Consider the following 23,379-nt stretch of genomic DNA (forward strand, 5'->3'; position numbering starts at 1 on the left):
TTTCTAACCTTTCATTTTCAAGCTATTTGTGTCTTTGGATGTCAAGTGATTCTCTTGTAGATAGTATTTAGTTGGATCATGTGGATTGTGTGTGTATTTTTAAAATTAATTTGCCCTTTCTTTTTAAAAAATAAATATAATTTTAGAGACAGGGTCTCACTCTGTCGCCCAGGCTGGATTGTAGTGGCACAATCATAGCTCATTGAAGCCTTGAACTCCTGAGCTCAAGTGGTCCTCTCGCCTCAGCCTCCCAAAGTAGCTGGGACTACAGGTGTGCAACACCACACTTGACCCGACCCTCCCCTCCCTTCCCCCCTCCCCTCCCCTCCCCTCCCCTCCCCTCCCTTCCCCCCTCCCCTCCCCTCCCCTCCCCTCCCCTCCCCTCCCTTCCCCCCTCCCCTCCCCTCCCCTCCCCTCCCCTCCCCTCCCTTCCCCTCCCCTCCCCTCCGCTCCCCTCTGCTCCCTTCCTCTCCCCTCCGCTCCCCTCCCCTCCCTTCCCCTCTCCTCCCCTCCCTTCCCCTCCCCTCCCCTCCCCTCCCCTTCCCTCCCCTCCCCTCTCTTGACAGAGTCTCACTCTGTTGCCCAGGCTGGAGTGCAGTGGCACAGTCTTGGCTGATGGGACCACAGGCATGCGGTCCCATCAAGCGATCCACCTGTGCTGGCCTCCCAGAGTGCTGGGATTATAGGTATGAGCCACTGTGCGCAGCCTTGACTCCTTTCTGTCTTTAGATTGGAGAGTTTAAACCATTTAGATTTAAAGTAATTATTGATAAGGTGGGATTTATATTTGTCATTTCTCTATTTGGGTTTTATATGCTTTTTTTAATTCTCATTTCCTCCATTACTGCTTTTTTGTGTTAGTGTTTAGTTGATTTTTTTTTATCATGAAACTTTTGATTCTCCTCTCATTTCCTTTTGTGTAGATTCTGTAGATATTTTATTAGTGGTTACCATAGGTATTACACTCAACATCCAAAAGTTATAACAATATAATTTGAATTGATACCAAGGAACTTCAATAGCATATAAAAACTCTGCTCATGTAAAGCTCTGCCCTTTCCTTTCTGTTACTGATGTCACAGATAACATTTTATACATTGTCTATCCAATAACATAATTTTTTTTTTTTTTTTTTGAGACAGAGTCTCGCTCTGTCACCCAGGCTGGAGTGCAATGGCACAATCTCAGCTCATTGCAACCTCCGCCTCCTGGGTTCAAGTGATTCTCCTGCCTCAGCCTCCCGAGTAGCTGGGATTACAGGCACCCACCACCAGGCCCAGCTAATTTTTTTGTATTCTTAGTAGAGATGGGGTTTCACCAATATTGGTCAGGCTGGTCTCGAACTCCTGACCTCAGGTGATCCACCCACCTCGGCCTCCCAAAGTGCTGGGATTACAGACATGAGCCACTGCGCCGAGCCCACATAAATATTTTTTATGCATTTGACTTTTAAATCAGAGAAAATAAAAAGTGGAGTTACAAATCATAATTACAATACTTGCTTTTATAGTTGCCAGTGTATTTGACTTACTAGGAATCTCTGTTTCTCTGTATGGCTTTGAGTTACTATTAAGTGTACTTGCATTTCAACCTGTCGGTTTCTCTTTAGCATTTCTTGAGGGGCAGGAATGCTGGTGGTAACAAACTCCCTTGGCTTGTCTTTGTCAGGAAATGTCTTAACTCATTTTTGAAGAACAATTTTGCCAGATATAGATTTTTCCATGATAGTTTTTTTTCTTTCGAGCCTTTAAGGATTCTTTATTGGCTGATAATCTTATTGCAATACTTTGTATGGGACAAGTTGCTCATCTCTGGCTGCTTTCAGGATTCTCTCTTTTTTTTTTTTTTTTGTGGTTTTTGACAGCTTAATTATAATATATTTGGTGGTTTCTTAGTATTTCCTATCAGGAGTCTGATAAACTTCTTGGATTTGTACACCATTGTTGTTCATAAAGTTTGGAGAGTTTTGACCATGATTTCTTGCAGTATGTTCTGCCCTTTCTTCTCCTTTGAAACTCCCACAATTCATTATGTTTGTCCTCCTGATGGTATCTCACAGGGTCCCTTAGGTTTTATTTACTGTTCACTTTTCTTCATTCTTTTTTCTATTTTTCAGATGGAGCAGGAGTCACAAGGAATCTACCTCTCCACCTAGACAACAGTTGTACCAGCAGCAACTCTCTGAAGTAACTATGTTGGAACTCTGGAGTCTATTCGAATGCTGTTACACCTTCCAAGGGAGAGCTGGGCTGGTAAATAGAGGTTAATTTCAGTCTGTGTCAGCTTTTAGTGTGATAGCAGCTACTCATTCAGTGTTACTTAAAACTGTAGCACGCAGCTGTATCCACATTCCTGGTGCGGCTTGCTGGAGGCTGGGTGGACAGTAAGAACTTTGTCCTCCAAATACTGGCTGTCGACACTCTGGTTGCTGATGACTGAGCTGCAGGTGCAGAGGCAGGTTGCCACTGTTTTGACCCTTCACCAGCTGAACCTCTTTCCAAGGGTTTTAAAGGAATAGCACCTGTTTTGTTTGTTTGCTTTCCCTTTTACCCCATTTATGAGTCAGATATTGAAGGATGAGGATATTCAAAAGCAATCACTTAGGCAGGGGAAAGTAGAAAGCTACTGCATATAACCAGGGAAAGACACAGCTAAGAAAAGACCTAAGAAAACCTTAAGCTTTCACCTGAGGCTGATCCTGATCCTGATCCCCAGCACAGAGACAATTACAAAAGCCCAGCAAACATGGGGGCAGAAGGAGAATCTTATTTTCAGATTCACTACATTATAAGATTCAAATGTTCAATTTTCAACAACAACAACAAATGATAAGGATTTAAAATTTAATTTTTTTTAAGTGCCATAATTAAAAAGTCAAGGGATGTAACCAGATGGAATTTATGGTTCTGAATTGGATACTGATTTGGGAATACTGATTGTAGAAAAGTTTAAAGGCATGTGGTTGTAGTCCCACTTAATTGGTTGTTACTAGGCAATACAGACCCCATCTCTAGTTGAAAAATAAAATTAAAAAAAAAGTCATAGCCGGATGCAGTGGCTCACGCCTGGAATCCCAGCACTTTAGGAGGCCGAGGCGGGTGGATCACGAGGTCAGGAGATCAAGACCATCCTGACTAACATGGTGAAACCCCGTCTCTACTAAAAATTACAAAAAATTAGCCAGGCGTGGTGGTGGGTGCCTGTAGTCCCAGCTACTCGGGAGGTTGAGGCAGGAGAATGGCGTGAACCCAGGAGGCAGAGCTTGCAGTGAGCCAAGATCACACCACTGCACTCCAGCCTGGGTGACAGAGCAAGACTCCATCTCAAAAATAGAAAAAAAATCACAGGACATAGAAAGAAACAGGAAAGTATGGTCTATTCAGAAGAACAAAATAAATCAACTCCAACTATTTCCACAGAAGCCAAGATAGATATCTGACTTAATAGACAAAGGCTTTAAAACTATTTTGAAGTAGTTCAAAGAACTAACAGGGTTGGGTGCAGTGGCTCACGCCTGTAATCCCAGCACTTTGGGAGGCCAAGGCAGGCGGATCATCTGAGGTCAGGAGTTCAAGACCAGCCTGGCCAACATGGTGAAACCCTGTCTCTACTAAAATACAAAAATTAGCCAGGCTTGGTGGTGTACCCTTGTAATCTCAGCTTCTCGGGAGGCTGAGACAGGAGAATCGCTTGAACCTGGGAGGCAGAAGTTGCAGTGAGCCAAGTTCCTGCCACTGTACTCCAGCCTAGGTGACAGAGACTCTGTCTCCAAACAAACAAACAAACAGGACTAAAGGAAGACATGAACGAAGTCAGGAGAACAATGTATGAATAAAATTAGGCTATCATTAAAGAGAAATAAAAAGGAGCTGAGGTCAGGTGCGAGGGCTCATGCTTGTAATCCCAACACTTTGGGAGCCAAAGGCGGGCGGATCATGAGGTCAAGAATTCGAGACCAGCCTGGCCTCCATGGTGAAACCCCATCTCTACTAAAAATACAAGAATTAACTGGGCATGGTGGCATGCCTGTGATCCCAGCTACCGGGGAGGCTGAGGCAGGAGAATCACTTGAACCCGGGAGTTGGAGGTTGCAGTGTGTCAAGATTGCGCCACTGCATTCCAGCCTGGGTGACAGAGCGAGACTCTCTCTAAAAAAAAAAAAAAGGAGCTGAAATGAAATTCTGGACCTGAAAGATACAGTAACTAAAATGAAAAATTTACATAGAGGGGTTCAAAAACAGATTTGAAGGAGCCGAAGAAGGAACCAGCAAATTTGAATATATTTCTTTGTTAAATACCCATGGAACCCTGTTCCTTCTTCTTTCCCACTGCTTCCTTAGCTCAAGACTTCTTCATCTTAGGCAGCTTCCAAACTATTCTATGAACCTCCTCTTTTCCCTGCTCTGGTTTTACTTAGAGTGATCTTTAAAAAAAACCCAAATCTAATATTGTCACTGTCCTTTAAAATATCCAAGGGCACCCGTGTGTCTATAGAGTGAACTTCAGTTTCCTTATTTTAGCATTCAAGGACCTTCCTATTTTGGCTCCAGCCTACCATATTGCTTTATTTCACACCAGCCCCACATTCCATTCATATACTGTAACCACATTTTCTTGGGTACAAAGTCACTTACTGAAAAAAAGTTGAGCATATTTGGAAACCAAAATTCATTTTCTATGAATGGGATATCAACATATAGCATTGGTAGGCATTGAAACAGACTATAGTCTATTTTTAAAATGACTTGGATGATAAAAACAACATGTATATCATCACTAATCCAGTGGTCAATATTAGCATAATTCTGTAAGATACCGTAAATGTTGCATCTATTGTAGATACAATGTTATGTATCTAACATAACATCTAACAGGTTAGATTCATAACATTGTATGTAATATAATGAAACATGAAGTATGACCTGTCACTTGTGAGGTGTACTAGTCTGATATGTTTGACTTGAATCCACTGAGTCTTCAAATATAACTTTCTTGTTCAAGAAATACAAGGCTTCTAGGAACAAGCTCAATGACTTCATGAGGAAGCAACCACTCAGATAAAAACATTTTGCACTTCAAGTGGCCTGATTTCTACAGTGAACAAGAATCTTTTAATTTTTTTTTAAGTGCCATAATTAAAAAGTCAAGGGATGTAACCAGATGGAATTTATGGTCCTGAATTGGATACTGATTTGGGAATACTAGTTGTAGAAAAATATAATTTGGTCAACAGAATATTTGATTGTAGTTAGGTATTATATGAGAGCAAATTTTCCTGTAATATTACTCATTTAAGAAAGCCAACTGTAAAAATAACTTTAGGTTGACAGAAAATGTGAATGTGATCTAGGAATTAGGTGAGAAGAAAATGTACTGAAATAAGGTAGATATTTTTAATTGAAAATAGAGATGACTAAAGTGATCTCATTTTGAAAAAAAAATACACGCAGAAGGATATACTCTAAAGTATTAACATTGGCGCTGGGAATGCCATGTTTTTTGTTTTTCGTTAAAACATAGAGACAGGGTCTCACTACGTTGCCCAGGCTGGTCTCCAACTCCTAGGTGCAAGCCATCCTCCCACCTCAGCCTCCGAAAGTGTTAAAATTACAGGCATGAGCCTGTAATTAAAAAAAATTTTTTTTAATGCAATGCTTTTTGAAAAAATTTTATTTTAGCTTGTCTCTATTCTCCAAGGCATGTTGTATTGATTGTGTAGTACAATTTTATTTAAAAATGTATGTTAAGATTTACATAAATATTTGGGGTGTACATGAATCAAGAAATACATGAAAGTATGGGCACCAAAACGTTAAAAGTGGTTTTGTTGGGAGTTCAGGGGATTTTACTTTCTCCCTAATACTTTATTCTTTGAATATCTTGAAATGGACATTTTGTAACTGTATAAGGAGAAAGGAAGCGAAACTCTTTTTCTGCAGGGGTGCAGCCACTTCTGTTGTATTAGACAAATCACAGAGGGATTGCAACAGAACACAGCTTTTTCTTACTGTTTTTTCTCTGGTTGATCGGGATGCATTATCCACCAGAAAACACTGTAGATGACTCATTCACCAGGAAAAGAGCATATGCCAGTTGGAATAAAGAAAGGGGAAGAGTAAGGAAGAGGCTGTAGAATTATTTTATAAATTATCACGTCTTAAGAGCCAGGTGCGGTGGTACATGCCTACATACAGTCCCAGCTACTCAGGAATCTGAAGTGGTAGGAGAGCTTGCGCCCAGGAGTTCGAGGGTGGAGTGTGATACGATCGTCTGTGAATAGCCACTGCACTGCAGCCTGGACAAGATAGGGTCTCTTTAAAAATAAGACTTAACTAGCACTTTAATAATCATTGTTTTTGTTCCCCACTACATTGTACATTCATTGAGGACAGGGACTTTAAACTTCATTATATTGCTGTTGCTGTGTTTCACCTTTGAATGATACTAAAATAAAAATCTCATCTTTGAGTCACAATCTGATATAACCTTGTGCATTTCTGTCCTCTTGTGTGCCTTAAATGCCTTTAGGCAGCTATGTTGTACCAGTGGTTTTAGCACTTGGCAGTTGGAAGTTTTGACTTCTAGACTGCATTCTGGTCTAGAATTCTGGTCTAGACTCATTTTATAAAGCCAAATTACTTTATAAAATGAGAAAAATCGTACCATTCTCACAGATTTGTGGTAAAGCTGAAATGAGATAGCCACATAAAGACCCATCACAATCCCTGACACACCGTGCGTCCTCAATAAATGCCAAGTGAATTTTATTACGCTGTGAAGTACTGATTTTCAAACAGGACTTGCAGCACATGAAAGATGAGCAGGGGGATTCCTTGCTCAAGCACCAGTACTCTGAGGTTGTACCCTTTGTTCGGCTCAACAGGTACTACCCAGTCCGCTTCCATAGTCCCCAGTCCCGGCCGCCTGTCCAACTCCAGATACAGAGCGCAGCCGAGGTCCAGCTCACAGCCTGTGCACTTCGCGCAGGCGCACAGTCCTGAGGCGCGCTGAAAACCCAGGTGGGGCTCGGAAAGAGGAAGCTCCGCCTCGCTTCCCGGTATTGGGCCAATAGGGTCGCTCGTCGTGGTCGCGGACCTATGAGACGGGGCAGGGGGCGGGGCGGAGGGCGGAAGAAGTCGCTCTCACGTGAGTAAGGGGCTGGGGGGGCGGGGAAAGGGCGGCTTGGGAGGCCCAGGCGGTGGAGCCTCCGGGACGGCGAGCGGCGGGCGGCGGAGGAGGAGACGGCGGGTCGGGTAGGGCCGCGTTTCCCCTCCTCCTCCTCCCACTCTCCTACCTACCAACCCCAGGGGTATTTTCGACGGCCCCTGCGGAGAGCCAAGCCGTCTTCTTATCCCGCAGGGTCGGGCCAGTGGAGCTCCGCTCAGCTCCCTCGACGGGCCGAGTTCTGAGGGGAGCCGTGATTGGGGGGAGGGGGAGCTGCGACGGAGGGGAGAGAGCGCATGCGCAGGCTGGGCCGCTCTTGAGAGCCCCTGCCCAAACCGGTTCCCCCTGTTTGGGTGGGTGCCGGTCTTCTGAGTCTTGCGTATCTGGCCCTCCCTCTGGTCCCTCTGCAAAGCTGGTTTGTGTCTTGACTTTAATGTTTTAGGCTTGGTCCTATTTGGGAATCCAGCCGCTCCCCCCGCCTCAGTTTCTCCCCATTGCCCACTAGGCCCGTATCTGTGTCTTAAGCTACCTTGGGCCTCAGGCTGTCCTGGGCTACGCCTAAATTTCAAAGATTTGCTAGTTTTCACTGTCGCTTTGCCATCTCAGGTTGGTCTTTCTGTCTCATTTCCCCGTCTGCAATTAAAGTGTCCTTGGCATCCCAGTCTTCTCATCTTGAAGCAGCTACCCCAGTACCTCATCACTGTGTTCTTTGATTATCCGCACCCTTAACGGTTTTACGTGTTGAACCAAAGAATAACCTCAAGACTTCAGGAGTTCGCTGTCCATTGCCTGGTAGTACTTTGGTCTCTACTCTTCTACATCCAGACTGTTTATCATCTGCTCCTGCGTTTCACGCATCTGCATATCTTTGGTTACTCGAGAATTCTTTTTTGGAAACAAATGTCCTAGGAGACCGTGTTGAGTGATCATACTACTAGTGTTCCCGCTACTAGTGCTCCGTTAGTTTTAAATCATGTTCCAACTTGAATTTGAGGCCTTTTGACTTTCATTGGCTTTTTATCGGGAAAAAAACCTGTTAGGGACAGGGTTTCACAATTCCTTTTACATTTCCGTTCACATGTATTTACAAACATGTGCCTGGAGTAGTAAGTACACAGTGAGTGAGTTTCCAGCTGTTTGTGTTTCGGAAGGAAAAAAAAAAGCAATGGAAGGTGAATGGAATTGTGTTTGTAACATTAAACTGATGTTTGAAAAGTAGTTGGGAAAAAAAGCTTAGGTACCAAGGATGGCTCATCCAACTTTTTTTTTAAACGAAGGACCTGTTGCCTTAGTTCAAGTTTGTATAAGGTGCTATTTAATATGTATTGAAGACTTAACTAGAGCTTACTTATAAAAACTGAAAATAGGGGCCGGGTGCGGTGGCTCACGCCTGTAATCCAGCATTTTGGGAGGCTGAGGCGGGCGGATCACCAGGTCAGGAGTTCGAGACCAGCCTGTCAAATATGGTGAAACCCCATCTTTACTAAAAGTACAAAAATTAGACGGGCGTGGTGACGGGTGCCTGTAGCCCCAGCTAATTGGGAAGCTGAGGCAGGAGAATCGCCTGAACCCAGTAGGCAGAGGTTGCAGTGGGCCGAGATTGGCCACTGCACTCCAGCCTGAGCAACAGAGTGAGACTCGTCTCAAAAAAAACAAAACAAAACAAAACAAAATAGGGAAGAGAAGTCTTTATAAATCTTCCTTTGTAGACCACTTTGTATTAATAAAATTTCAATCCATGATTGATTTGTATATATTGGTAACATTTAAAATTCACATGTAACTTGAATTCAAGATAATAACTCAGATTCATAAAGTTGAAATATTAGTGGCATACAGTGATTCATGCTTGTAATCCCAACACTTTGGGAGTCTGAGGTGGGAGGACCGCTTGAGAATTTCCAGACTGCAGTAAGCTATGATGGGTGTTACCTGGGTGACACAGCCAGTTCCCATTAAAAAAAAACAAAAAACAAAAAACTGAGTTATAGGCATATTGCCAGTTCCCATTTAAAAAAAAAAAACCGAGTTATAGTCATGTTGTGGTGCACTTTCTTTCTTTCCTTTTTTTTTTTTTTTTTTTTTTTTTTTTTTTTTTTTTTTTTGAGATGGAGTTTTGCTCTTGTTGCCCAGGCTGGAGCAATCTTGGCTCATTGCAACCTCCGCCTCCCGGGTTCAAGCGATTCTTCTGACTCAGCCTGGGATTACAGGCTCCCGCCACCATGCCCAGCTAATTTTTTGTATTTTTAGTAGAGATGGGGTTTGTTTCATCGTGTTGGCCAGACTGGTCTTGAACTCCTGACCTCAGGTGATTCACCTGCCGCAGCCTCCCAAAGTGCAGGGATTACAAGCATGAGCCACCGCGCCCAGCCACTCTTTCTTTTAATTGTTTCAGTGTTATAATTCAGTTTACAGTTAACGCATTGACATTAATAGGTATATATTTGTTTGGAAAGTTAACCTGTCAGCTGCGTGCATTTTGGTATTTTTGGCATAGTATTTTGTTTGCAGTTTACAAGTGGTGTAGTAATGTAGTGGGAACAGAGACACCTGTTTCCTACCTTTTCTGCTGCATATTGAGAGTATTGTGTTATGCACTTTATCTACATGAGGGGACAGTTTTCCACACAATATATTAACTGAACTTTGTAGCCCAGCTTCTTTTAAATAAGTCTTTTTTTTATTCAGTATATTTCCAGCTAAAGGAAAGCCTCCTTTGGAGGTCTTATTATTTCCCACTAGTTTTAACAAGGAGCCTTTGAATACAGATTTCAGAAAATAGTTTAAATTGCTGCTACCGTTGAGTATCTTTGTAAAAACACTGGTGTGCTAAGGTTCTGACATAGGCTGCCCATAATGTTATCTTTGTAATTTCAATATAATCAGATATCATTAGCCTTCTCAAGCATGTGGAATAAATGAATACAACACACATTTTTTTTTTTTTTTTTTAAGATATAGGGTCTTGTTCTCTTTCCCAGACTGGAGTGCAGTAATGCTGTCATAACTCACCTCAACCTTGAACTTCTGGGCACTAGTGATCCTCCTGCTTCAGCCTCCCAAATAGCTAGGACTGCAGGCACCTGCCACCATACCCAGTTAATTTTGCTATTGTTTGTAGAGACTGGGTTTCACTATGTGGCCCAGGCTGTTATCAAACACCTGGCCTCAAGCAGTCCTCCCACCCTGGCTTCGCAAAGTGACAGCGTGACAACACTCTTAAGTAATCTTTTCTTTTTTTCTTTTTGAAACGGAGTCTCACTCTGTTGCCCAGGCTGGAGTGCGGTGGCGTGATCTCAGCTCACTGCAATCTCCCAGGCTAGAGTGCAGTGGCGTGATCTCAGCTCACTGCAACCTCCGCCTCCCAGGTTCAGGAGATTCTCGTGCCTCAGCTTCCCGAGTAGCTGGGACTATAGGTGCGCGCCACCACACCCAGATAATTTTTTTTTTTATTTTTAGTAGAGATGGGTTTTCACTATGTTGGCCAGGCTGGTCTCGAACTCCTGACCTCAGGTAATCCACCTGTCTCGGCCTCCCAAAGTGCTGGGATTACAGGAGTGAGCCACCACGCCTGGCCTAAATAATCTTTCTTAGTGAGACTGTACTTCAGGGATCGTTCCTATAGTTTGTTAAATAATCTTTCTTGGAGATAGAACTCAAATATTTAAGAAGTGAATTTAATGTACATAAAGCAGAGTTTAGCATGACATTTTGGTGCTTTGTATGTAGTTGCCTTGTTTTACTGAGTTTCCACAGTTAGATCCCAGCAAAAAAAAATTCAAGGCTCAGGACTTGATGCCCCTGGGTATACCTGAAAAAACACCATGTAAACATCACAGCTGTTGCTTTTGCTTTTTTTTTTTTTTTTTTTAGCATAAACCGGTTATCTAGTCATCCCTGCCACCCTAACCCCTCTCAGTTTTGTGTTGATCCTGAGATCATTATTGTTTAGAAACCTTGTAAATCAGAACAATGTTGGATAGACATTTAAGCTTACATTGTAACCAGTCATGTTGACCCTAATAGCCTTGTTTCTCTTCATGTGCAAAGACCAAATATGGAAGTGTGCAAGTGTTGAACACATTAGTTTATAGAATTTGGCCTGGAAGTTTCCCTCCTCTTTCCAAATCAACCATAATATTCTGAAGTACTCAGTGAAAATTTTTTGAAGATTGTTTGCCTTCAGACTTTTCCACCTAAATCCCTTTTTCTGATCACGATACAGTAAAATAAAGCCCTAATCCTACTTTTAAGCTCCTGTCCGACATTAAATACTATGTATTTGTCTGTAAAGTATGAGAAATATATCTTCTTAATTGTATACCTCGCCAAGAATTAATGCATAGTTGTTATGTATTTCCTGTTAAGGTTGTATCAGCATTTGTGTTATAAACTACTACTTCTTGGGTTCTGTAAGTCTTTGTGGAAATAAATTTTTCTCTGTACCTAGATCTGGCATTTCTGAAGGTACATTAACAAATGAGTTTCTGTGGTAACTTTAACATAATGTTACTAAGTCAAACCTTAACAACAATTTGACTGTTTTAAAACTTTCTTCCGTTTTCCCTTATTTATACATTTTGGTAACTATAACAAACAACTTATGGTTTATAATTTTGTTTTCCATTTTCTGAGGATGATCTTATATCAGTTAAGGAAATGATATGCAGAATCCTTCTTTGGGAATATATTTTATTTTTTAAGACTAGTAAAGTGTAGTAATGAGAAGGGAGAAAAGAGTAGAACAAGGAGTTTGAACAATTGAGATAACTCACTACCTTTGGACCAGCTTTGGGAATATATTTTAACTATCATCAAGGATAATAAGAGACAGCATACTGGAAGGCACAGAAAACATGTATCTTCTGCCAAACATTTATGGTTGCCTACATGTATTCCCCTGAAAATCAAACAGGTCATAGAAAACACAAATTATATTACTGCATTTATCTTAGACTTTGATCATCTATTGAATGATTTGCTTGCTTAGTGTTAAATTCATGTAGATTAAAGATAAGTGAATAATACATTTTATATCTGAATGTAAACAGATGCATATTCTAACAGGAATAGATTTTTTCTTTTTCTTTTTGTAAATAGCTTACTTAAATAGTTTTTTTTTTTTTTTTTTGACACGGAGTCTCGCTCTGTCGCCCAGGCTGGAGTGCAGTGGCCGGATCTCAGCTCACTGCAAGCTCTGCCTCCTGGGTTTACGCCATTCTCCTGCCTCAGCCTCCCAAGTAGCTGGGACTACAGGCGCCCGCCACCTCACCCGGCTAGTTTTTTGTATTTTTTAGTAGAGACGGGGTTTCACCGTGTTAGTCAGGATAGTCTCGATCTCCTGACCTCGTGATCCGCCCGTCTTGGCCTCCCAAAGTGCTGGGATTACAGGCTTGAGCCACCGCGCCCGGCCAGATTTTCTTAATTGTAGATGAGAAAGAACTATATTGACTAATTTCCTAAAAAGAGGAAAAGTCTTTGGCTAACCCTGCATTGCTTAAAAATACTCATATTTTTACATTTATTAAATGCTAATGTAAATTATAGTTTGAAATCTGTTCAGAAAAAGTAAAGAATGATTTTTAAAATCCATACTAGCAAGGTCGGGAATATAATCTGACCTTGTGAAGGAGTCATACATTAACATTAAGCTAACTTTCCCTGTGTTCCCAGGGAATCCAAACACCAATTTAAATATTTGGTTTCACAGATATTGTGTTGAAATGGCATTAAGCCAGCATATGTAGAGTTCTGGAAAAAATTAAACTGTGTTTCCTGATACATCCACAGGAACAAGAGAAAACCATTGGCAAGATTTTATTTTTTCAAGTGTCAACATTATCGCACTCATAATTAACAGAGTTAAATGAACTGTTTTATGCACATTTCATCCCCACTTCTTACCTCTTGTACCTTTCGTTAAAAATATGAAGTATCAAGATATAGTGGGGAGAGTATGAATTTTGGGGTGAGAAAGTCGTGGATATCCCAAGTCTCTGAGAAAGAGAGATTAAGTAGCTTACCCTCAGAAACTCCATTTTTAAATATGGAGCTACTTATGTCTACCTCATGGAACTGTAATGGAAAACACCTGATATTCACCCTTTAAAGATCCTATAAAGTTATAATTATTTTGAAACTTACTTTTATTGAAGGGTAAATGTGGTATACATACAATGAAATATTCAGCCTTGAGGGAAATTCTGACACATGCTACAATATTAGTAAACCTTGAAGACATTGTACTAAATGAAATAAACCAGTTACAAAATGATAAATATTATGTAATTCCACTGCTTATATGATGCACCTAGGGCAGTAAATTTCTTAGTGGTTTTTGGAGGAGGAGGAGAATAGGGAGTTAGTGTTAATGGGCACAGAGTTTCAGTTGGGGAGGAAAGGAAATGTTCTAAGGATAGATGATGGTGATGGTTGCATGACAATGTAAATGTATTTATTGACACAGAATTGTACACTTCCGTAGCTAAGATGGTAATGTTTGTGTTATTAAACACAATGCAAAAAGATTACAACTTATAAACAGTATTTTTAAAGTCTTATTTTGTTTTATAATTCCCTGTATTTGTTTAATTCCTATATCTTTTTTAGTTAATCTAGAACTAAAAGTGTTTAATAGTTTAAAGAAGTAAATTGTCACAGTTATGGTAGGCTCACATTTGCCTAAAAGTGAGTTTTAGGTAAGCTAGTTTTTCTTGCCTTTAAGTGCAAGTAGGGACCCAAGATGATTGTTTTGATTCTTTTGGTTTTGATTTTGGTTTTTTAATCTAACCTGAAATTAATCAGAAAGCTTAAATTATTACGATTCTCTTAGTCTATTAAAATAATTCAAAGAAATAACCCTAAAATTCAGAGTCAGAATGAAAACAAAGACATCTATTGTCTGGCAGTTAGTAGTGGTGGAAAGGAATTTATTTTTATAAAGAAGGGATGGTGTTCCATTGAGTTTTGTTAGATTTGTCCCACCCTTTCCAGGGATAGGCTGTGCGAAATTCATGTGAAAACCAGTGCAGCGAAACAAAGTTCAGAGCCAGGAAAACACACACACACACACACACACACACACACACACAAAAGCTGAGACTAACGCAATGTGATTTTTATAGCTTCTTTGTATCCTGCTTGTTTAATTTTAAAGAGCTACAAACCCACAGGAATTGTCCTGCTACAGCATCCTTCAGACTTGATTCTTTTGCTACATCCTGTCTTTTTCTTTTTCTAAACAGAGAGTAAACTTACCAGATTTGTGTTATAGAAGGGTACAACTGGGAACAGCATAGAGGATGGATTGGAATGGGGAGAGGATGGAGATAGCAACATCAGGAAGGAGAGAGATGCAATCCACAAAAGGACAGAGACACCTAGATACCTGGGTTTGGATCAAGTTCCACAATTTTCTCTGTGGACTTAAGTGAGTTACTCAGCCTGCCCAAGCCTCAGTTTGTCTGTCATATGAAGTTAATACCCATCTGGCAAGGTTAGTGTGAAGATTAGTAATAATGCATGTAAAACTTGTTCGTACCATGTTGGGCATATAATTGACACTCAAGAAGTAATAAGTATTGTTTTCTCTTTAGATTTAGCAAGGTAATTTAGTCGTCTTGCTTAAGATTCCCTATAGCTGTACCCATTTCTTCACTGGTTGAGCAAAAAAAATGATGGGGATTGGGAGGGAAGTGGTTAGTGTTTGGTCCAAAGGGAACCCAAGGTGTATTTTTTGTGACTGTGTTGTTAACTGTTTTTTGGTCATGACAGTTGGGGATTTGATGAAGAGTCATTCAGGTACACTCAAGGTAGCTTTTTTTTTTTTAGCCTGTTCATTTTAGTCTTCATGTCCATATCCCTAATACATGCATGTAAAGTAGCATGTTTGTTTCTTTTCCTCATATTACTTAGACCCTACTAGTTAAACAGTGATGAAGTATATTCAACCAAATTTATTGAACACTGCCCGTAAGTAAGGATATGAAATTAATATGAGTAAAACATAAGACCCCCGTTCACAAGTAGTTCAGGGGTACTATTTGTGCCCATTATACTCCCAGCATTTGACATGGTGTTTTATACTCAGTAATTGCTTCTGGAGTGAATGGATTGATCAATATGGTGGAGTGGAAAACAAGCGTTGGGCCAGGCACAGTGGCTCATGCCTGTAATCCAGCACTTTGGGAGGATGAGGCAGGTGGATTATTTGAGATCAGGAGTTCAAGACCAGCTTGGTCAACGTGGTGAAACCTCGTCTACTAAAAATACAAAAATTACAGCCATCTGCGGTGGCTCATGCCTGTAATCCCAGCACTTTGGGAGACCGAGGCAGGTGGATCCCCTGAAGTTAGGAGTTCAAGACCAGCCTGGCCCGACATAGTGAAACCCCATCTGTGCGAAAAATATAAAAATTAGCCAGGCGTGGTGGCGGGCGCCTGTAGTCCCAGCTACTTGGGAGCCTAGGCAGGAGAATCGCTTGAACCCGGGAGGTGGAGGTTACAGCGAGCTGAGATCACACTATTGCACTCCAGCCTGGGCAACAAGAGCAAAACTCCATCTCAAAAACAACAACAACAAAACAAAAGCAAAAATTAGCTGGGCGTGGTGGTGTGTGCCTGTAATCCCAGCTATTCAGGAGACTGAGGCAGGAGAATCGCTTGAACCCTGGAGGCAGAGTTACAGTGAGCCAAGATCATACCACTGCATCCAGCCTGGGTGACAAGGCAAGACTCTGTCTCAAAAAAGAAAAAAAGTGTTGATACTACTTTACTGTGTGGTAAATGCTGTAATTCTGTGATAGAACTAAAAAACAAAAAGCCTGAGGAGCCCTAGGAGAAAATAATGAACATTGCAGAAGGGAAAGGGGGAGGTTGAATACTTGATTGTATTATTAGGTTGCTGTTGGTGGAGAACGGCTGATTGGGGAAACAAAAACACATTCCCAGCTGAGCAAGCAGCATAGGAAAAGGCTTGAGAGCATTAAAATGCATGACGTATTTGTGTATATAGTATGGTGTGACAGAAGATAAGACTAGAATGGAAATTTGCTCCAGATTTTGAAGAAGTAAATAATATAAGGATTTAGGATTTTATTGTATTTTCAGTCAGAAGCAATAAATAGTTTTGAGGAAGGGGGAGGGATGGGATATATGATCAAATCTAAGTTTTAGAAATTAACTTTGGGGGCTAAATAATCAATAACTAGAGAGAGTCTAGAATGAAAGATATTTGTTATAGTGAGGTTGAAAGAATAAAATACAAGTCAATGACATGAGGGATGGTGAAGAAGGAATAGATTTGGGATATGTTTTAGAACTAAAATCCATTATTCCAAGGGAGGGTAAGAAAAGGAGGAGTCAAAATTTGTTTTGGTTTGGTTTCTTGTGCTTTTTTTTCCTTTCTTTTTTCTTTTCTTGATGTTATTTTCAATCTGTGGCTGTTAACCAGGATAGAGAACCCAGGATAGAGAATCTAGGAAGAAGAATCTCCTGACACCTGGGGGTTAAATGGTTTAGTTTTGGATGCAAGGAATTGGTTTTGAGATGACCATAGGACACATATAGTAGAGCCCTGCTGTGTATTCTTATAACACCCTTTACACACCTCTTATTATAACAAGCGCTATACTTACCTGTTTACTAGTCTGTTTTCCCTAGCACCGTAGGCCTGTAAAGGTAAGGAGTATCTTTTATTCCTCACCATAACACTATACCTGGTGTCTGGCACATAGCAGATTCTTTGATACTGAATAGAAGAAAAAGAAAATATAACACAAATACCCATGTGAAATTCAAGAGAAAAGATAGTGCTAGAGTATTATCAGCATACAATAGAAACTGTACCCATGTTAGCTAATGAGATAGCCAGGGAAAAGAGGGATGATGATGTAATTTTAAAAACAGAAGAAAAGGAACCTAAATGAGAACTAAGAAAAGATAGAGGTAGGAAATGGAATGCAAAAGGATAAGAGTTTCAGAATAAGAAAATGGCCAGCATTTTCGTTTACTTCAGCAGGTGGAAGTAAGATAAGAACTGAAATAGTTATTTGGGTTGTGAAATTTTGTAGTGTTGATGGTTTTTAAGAGGTTCAGTGAAAGTGAGAAGTAAGGGGGTGGTATTTTTGAGAGGGGCTCAATAGAACAGTGGGGAGTTCCATTGAAGTGGTAGAGGTGGAGGCATTAATACTACTATTTCAAGAAGAAAATCTCAAGAAAACCAAAGAAATAAAGGTTAACCAAGCTTTGGACGAGGCACTAGCACATTTTGTCTCAAGTGTGTCAGGTTCAATTATTAGTACCACCCATACCTCTTATTAAGCTAGGTAGGTCACTTACTGGGAGGTGGTTTTGCCTCTGCTAATTGCACATTAGCAAACCCATGCCACTGCATGTCACTGTTTGTTACTTCTCAGATGTTAGTTAACTAGACACAATATAAATATCTGATAGTACTCTGTCTCAAAAGAAAAAGTTCAAGTTTTTAAAAAAGTAAACACTGATTATTGAAGAACTGACTGCTTTTGAAGGACTCTTAAAAGAGGTTTTATCATGGCCAGTTCTTTCCATTTCACTCCATTAACCACAGTGCTTAAGAAGAGATTGAGAATGAATGTGATTTTTTTTTTTTTGTTTTTGAGACAGGGTCTCAGTCACTTAGGCTGGAGTGCATTGGCTCCATCATAGTTCACTGCAGCCTAGAACCCCTGGGCTCAAGCAGTCCTCTGGCTTAGCCTCCCAAGTAGCTGGCACTGCAGGCACACACCGCCTCACTTGACTAATTTTTAAATATCATATTTTAGAGATAGGATCTAACTATATTGCCCAGGCTGGTCTTGAAATCCTAGTCTCAAGCGACCCTCCCACCTCAGCCTCCCAAGCTTTTGGGATAACAGACATGAGTCACTGCTCCTGGCTAAATGTGAATCTTTATTTAGCAATGTTGAGATGCATTTTATACTGGGGTACATAATTGAGCATAAAATTGGCACGGCACAGAGCAGGCAAAAAGTTCATAGAGTTTTGGTATACGATACTAATTTACAATAAAAATCTCTAGTGATCTTTAATGTCTCTGTAAGAATAAAAGTAGAGTAGATATAATGAAAATAAAGCATAATTGAACTTTTAGGTGTGATGGAGGCGGCTGTATAAGTGTACATAATTGTCTATCACCTTAAGTGACTTAACTTTTTTGAAAGAGAGGTAAGTCTGGGTACAGTGGCTTATGCCTGTGATCCCAGCACTTTGGATGGCTGAGAATTTTTTTTTAATTTTATTATTACTATTATTTTGAGACAGAGTCTCACTCTGTTGCCCAGGCTGGAGTGCAGTGGCATGATCTCAGCTCACTGCAAGCTCTGCCTCCCGGGTTCATGCAATTCTCCTGCCTCAGCCTCCCAAGTAGCTGGGACTACAGGTGCCCGCCACCATACTTGGCTAATTTTTTCTTTTTTTGTAGAGACAGGGTTTCACCATGTTAGCCAGGATGGTCTCGATCTCCTGACCTCGTGATCTGCCCGCCTCAGCCTCCTGGAGTGCTGGGATTACAGGTGTGAGCCACTGCGCCCAGCTGAGAAATTTTTAAAAAAGATTAGCTAGGTGTGGTGGCACACACTTGTGGTCCTAGCTACTCAGGAGGCGGAGGTAGGAGGATCACCTGAGCCCGGGAGTTCGAGGCTGCAGTGAGCTATGATCACACTACCACATTCCAGCCTGGGCGACACAGCAAGAACCTGTCTCAAAAATACAAGCATCCTTGAACTTGCATCCACCAACCTGCGCTGTTGGTAATTGGACTTGTTACAAGGATCTGGGCTCGTCACTTCTATAAAAGAAGAAGACAAACTGAATGCCTACGTACCAAATACCAGGCAATATGTATCTTATTTCAAATGGGATAATAATCCTTATTCTATCTATCTTACAGAATTGTTAGGATGATAAAATGAGATAAAAATGTGTACATTTTATTCCTTTCTGTGATACATAAAGGATTTTTATTCAAAGTGCTATTTTGCTTTTATTTAGATATTAACAACTTAGAATGTGAAATTAGGAAATTAATTTATTTTTTTCCTCAGTAATGTGTTTCCCAACTAACAACCAAATTAATTCATACAGGCACTGTAGACATAAGCCAAGAAGTAGAGATAGTATGAAGTATTTTAATTTGGATTACTTAAATCAGTTAATAACTTAAATTTTTTTGAATTTGAAGTTAGTTTTTGAAAAGCTATAACTATTGGGTGCTTATAATGTTTTTTGTGTATTGTTAAATGTTTTATGTATAGTCCTTAGTAATTTGTACACTAGCTCTATGAGATCGATAGTATAACATCACCTCTATGGAAACTGAGGCTTGGTGTGACAGGCTTATACTATTAGTAGTAGAACCAGTATTTTTTTTTTTTTTTTTTTTGAGACGGAGTCTTGCTCTGTTGCCAGGCTGGAGTGAAGTGGCACAATCTTGGCTCACGGCAAGCTCCGCCTCCCGAGTTCAGGCAATTCTCCTTACTCAGCCTCCCGAGTAGCTGGGACTACAGGCGTGTGCCACCATGCCCAGCTAAGTTTTATATTTTTAGTACAGACGGGGTTTCACTATGTTGGCCAGGATGGTCTCAATCTCTTGACCTCGGATCCACCCGCCTCGGCCTCCCAAAGTGCTGGGGTTACAGGCATGAGCCACTGTGCCCGCCCAAAACCAGTATTTTAACTTAGGTTTTTCTTAACTCATAATTGTAGGTTTTTCTTAACTCATAATTATGTGCTTCAGCATCACAAATACGACCTCTGTTCTTTTTGTCAATTTATAAAAGGTGGGCTTACTTTCTCCTTGGGTGGCTCTTGCTCTTTTCCATCTTTATTTGCTATTTATCCTACTTCTTTAACAAATAGTTGAGCACCTGCTATGTGCCAGGCATTATTACAGGTGCCAGGGATCCAACACTTAATCAGACACAAAAATCCCTGCCCTCATGAACCTTAGGTTCTAGTTTACATTATACTTAAATTACTAAAATACATGTCAAGCGGTTATAGGTGCTATGGAGAAGTGAAGTGGCAGTGCAGGGTGTTGGAGGGAGGAATTTTGATACTTTATTGTCAATGGGAATTAGAATTAAAGTTTGAAGGATGAAGAATTAGAGTAGGGGACTTCTTATGGTAACTGATGTGAGTAGGGATTAAAAAGAAATCCCTTACGGTCTTGAGACAGAAGTTGTGAATCTCTAGAATTTGCCAGAAGTGCAGCAAGTTCTGGGGTACTTCTTCATTATGGAGGCCTGGGAATGGATGGTTCTATCTAAGTTTGTGGAGCTGATGGACTGCTCCCTCTTCACTTCTGTCCATGGAGGCCAGAGAAAAGGAATCTTATTGTATAATTTTTCCTGTACTAGTTAGTGTTTTGATAAACCTCATTCCTGCTGAGTGATTCAGTTACTTTCAGTTGCCAAAACAAATAATAAAGTATTTTATAAAGTGTATTTTCCTATCACCTTCTCAAAGAAAGTAGGTGGAACTTTGAGCTTGCCAAATCTCAGTTCCTTAGTGTAATTACCAAAGTACATTGCTTTTGAGTCCAGAGTAGTGGTATACAAAGTTGTTAGTGTCTCTGAGACCAGAGCTTTAGACCACTTTCCCAGGCCCTCTGCCATCCAACTGTTAATCACATTATAAAAGATGGATAAAAGACTTAATTGATTGAGCATGAAAACTTAAAGTACAAATTTTGAAAAAAAGATAAAGACTCCTTTACCCAATACTGAGTGTTTTGGGACAAGACCCAAATTTATGGCATTAGAAAGACTTCATAATCTAATGGAAAGAGTATAACCTTTGGAGTCAGATAACTGGGTTTAATTTTTGACTTTGACTCTAACCACATTACATTGAACAAGTTACACCATCTCTCTAAGACTTAATTTCCTCATTTGTGAAATAGAGATGTGACAAATTAAAAGGCACCATTAAGAAACAACATAATAGATACTGTAGAAAAATCAAATGTAAAATGCTGTAGGAACAGATATAAGGGAAACAGTTCATTTGATTCTGGGGTGGGAATGGGCAAGTGGACTGAGAAGACTACTAAGAGAGGGAGATTTTACATCATGAGTGATGAGTTGGAGTTGATTAAGTACAGAAGTGAGGAAACCTTCAGGAAGAGAATCCTGTAAGGGCAAATATCTAAAGGAATAAAGTATATATCCTTAGCTAAGGTCTAAGTTAGTCCCTCTCCCAGCATGTTCCCATAATTTTCTGTACCCTAAATCAGTACTTATTAAGTACGATTTGCCTCTGTTCTCTACTAAAGTATAAACTTTGGGTCAAGGATCTATTTTCTTTTGTTTACCGTAGCTTGCTCTTTATACATTAACCACTCAATAAGTATTCATTGAATGAATTAAGTAAAACATTTTTCTTTGAATTTTTCAGAAGTACAATTTGAAATGTTTTTGAATGCCATGCTATGTATTTAGATTTGGTCTTATGAAATGCAGATGTGTAATAGCTGTTAAGCAGGGGAATTAGTTTAAATAAAAGGCAACAGAGAGTCCAGGGTTCTAGCCTTAGCTGTGCCATTAACTGGTTAAATGACCTTTTCTCGGGGTTGCCATTTCTTTATCTAACAGTATTGATTTGTAAGATTTTTTTTTTCCTTCTTTTTACCTTGCCATCGACTTGATTTTAGATTTCTAAGTTTTCTTCCAACTATAGTACTCAGGGATTGTGTAGTTTCTCCTGCCAGGTGTTTATATGTGGACCTTTTAGGGGAAAATTGTGTTTGACATATGGTGTATGCTCCATAAATATATAGTCAATGATCAAAAATCCAAAGCATAAATAAGGACTGCCCAATCAGAAAAGTAAACAGATTTTTAGAACCTTACATCTCTGGGGTACTAGATGAACGTGGAGCCACAGCTGCTTTTGTTAGTTAAATCTCTGAGTGTAACGTTATATTGTTTTGTTGATGTTTTGACAACCAAATGAAACATTGCCACAAAGTTTGCAGAACTAGGTTTAAAAATGATGGTGAGTTTAAGTTTTATTCCAAGAGTCAATAAATAATTGAATGAATTTTCTTTTTTTTTTTTTTTTTTTTTTTGAGACAGAGTCTCGCTCTGTCGCCTAGGCTGGAGTGCAGTGCTCGAATCTCGGCTCACTGCAAGTTCCGCCTCCCGGGTTCACGCCATTCTCCTGCCTCAGGCTCCGGAGTAGCTGGGACTACAGGCGCCCGCCACCTCGCCCGGGTAGTTTTTTGTATTTTTTAGTAGAGACGGGGTTTCACTGTGTTAGCCAGGATGGTCTCGATCTCCTGACCTGGTGATCCACCCGTCTTGGCCTCCCAAAGTGCTGGGATTACAGGCTTGAGCCACCGCGCCCGGCCTGAATTTTCTTAAGTGACACTTCTTTATACTTTTTGCTAGGAATTTTTGGTATAAAACTCTTATTTGGGTAATGTTCATATTGAGCTGAGTTCTAAGAAACTGGTGTGGGAAGATGCAGTTTTTAATGAACTTCTCATTTCTTGCTTTGTAAGGTATTTCCCAGCTCTAGAATTTATGCTAAAATTTAACTGCCTTGAATTTTTTTCTGTTGGGCGTAAATGTGAAATTTGGCCTTTTAAAACCATGTTAGTATTTTAAACTTAAGTGTCAGTAATTCTAGGAAAACCTTGTTGTACCCTCACAATAACTAAGTGCTTTCCTTTTCATTTACATTTACAACTTTAAAAATTAGAGGGTAGAAAACAGAAGGCTAGACTGGGCGCGGTGGCTCATGCCTGTAATCTCAGCTTTTTGGGAGGCTGAGGCGGGCGGATCATGAGGTCAGGAGATCGAGACCATCCTGGCTAACACGTTGAAACCCCGTCTCTTCTAAAAATACCAAAAAAAAATTAGCTGGGCATGGTGGCGGGTGCCTGTAGTCCCAGCTACTCAGGAGGCTGAGACAAGAGAATGGCATGAACCTGGGAGGCGGAGCTTGCAATGAGTTGAGATCCACCACTGCATTCTAGCCTGGGTGACAAAGCAAGACTCCGTCTCAAAAAAAAAAAAAAAAAAGGGAAAACAGAAGGCTAATACTTATATCTTTTTGGAGGCTAAGACTTGAATTGCAACTTAGCCCAAAGAAATCACTGTAAGTAGTTAGAGTTATCCTGAAGGGAATATGTTTTATTTATTTTTTTGAAGTCGGAAATATCTTTGTCTTG

The 23,379-nt window shown here is 40.4% G+C and overlaps 2 protein-coding genes across 3 annotated transcripts in view; both read left to right on the forward strand.

The window, feature by feature from the left end:
- LOC140713120 (uncharacterized) overlaps positions 1–3,103 on the forward strand; it is an 8,008-nt gene extending 4,905 nt beyond the window's left edge. The window contains exon 4 of the mRNA XM_073022229.1: positions 2,117–3,103. The gene's annotated coding sequence lies outside the window, so the exon portion shown is untranslated. The remainder of the gene's footprint in view (positions 1–2,116) is intronic.
- Positions 2,146–23,379, forward strand: part of RABGAP1 (RAB GTPase activating protein 1) — a 170,834-nt gene continuing 149,600 nt past the window's right edge. Inside the window, exon 1 of one of the 2 annotated variants that reach the window (XM_008006338.3) lies at positions 2,146–2,252. The gene's annotated coding sequence lies outside the window, so the exon portion shown is untranslated. Of the gene's footprint in view, positions 2,253–7,166; positions 7,254–23,379 lie in introns of those variants that run through there. The other variant, XM_008006337.3, reaches the window with a different exon arrangement.

The sequence above is a fragment of the Chlorocebus sabaeus genome, chromosome 12 (genome assembly GCF_047675955.1).
Source record: "Chlorocebus sabaeus isolate Y175 chromosome 12, mChlSab1.0.hap1, whole genome shotgun sequence".
NCBI lineage: Eukaryota > Metazoa > Chordata > Mammalia > Primates > Cercopithecidae > Chlorocebus > Chlorocebus sabaeus.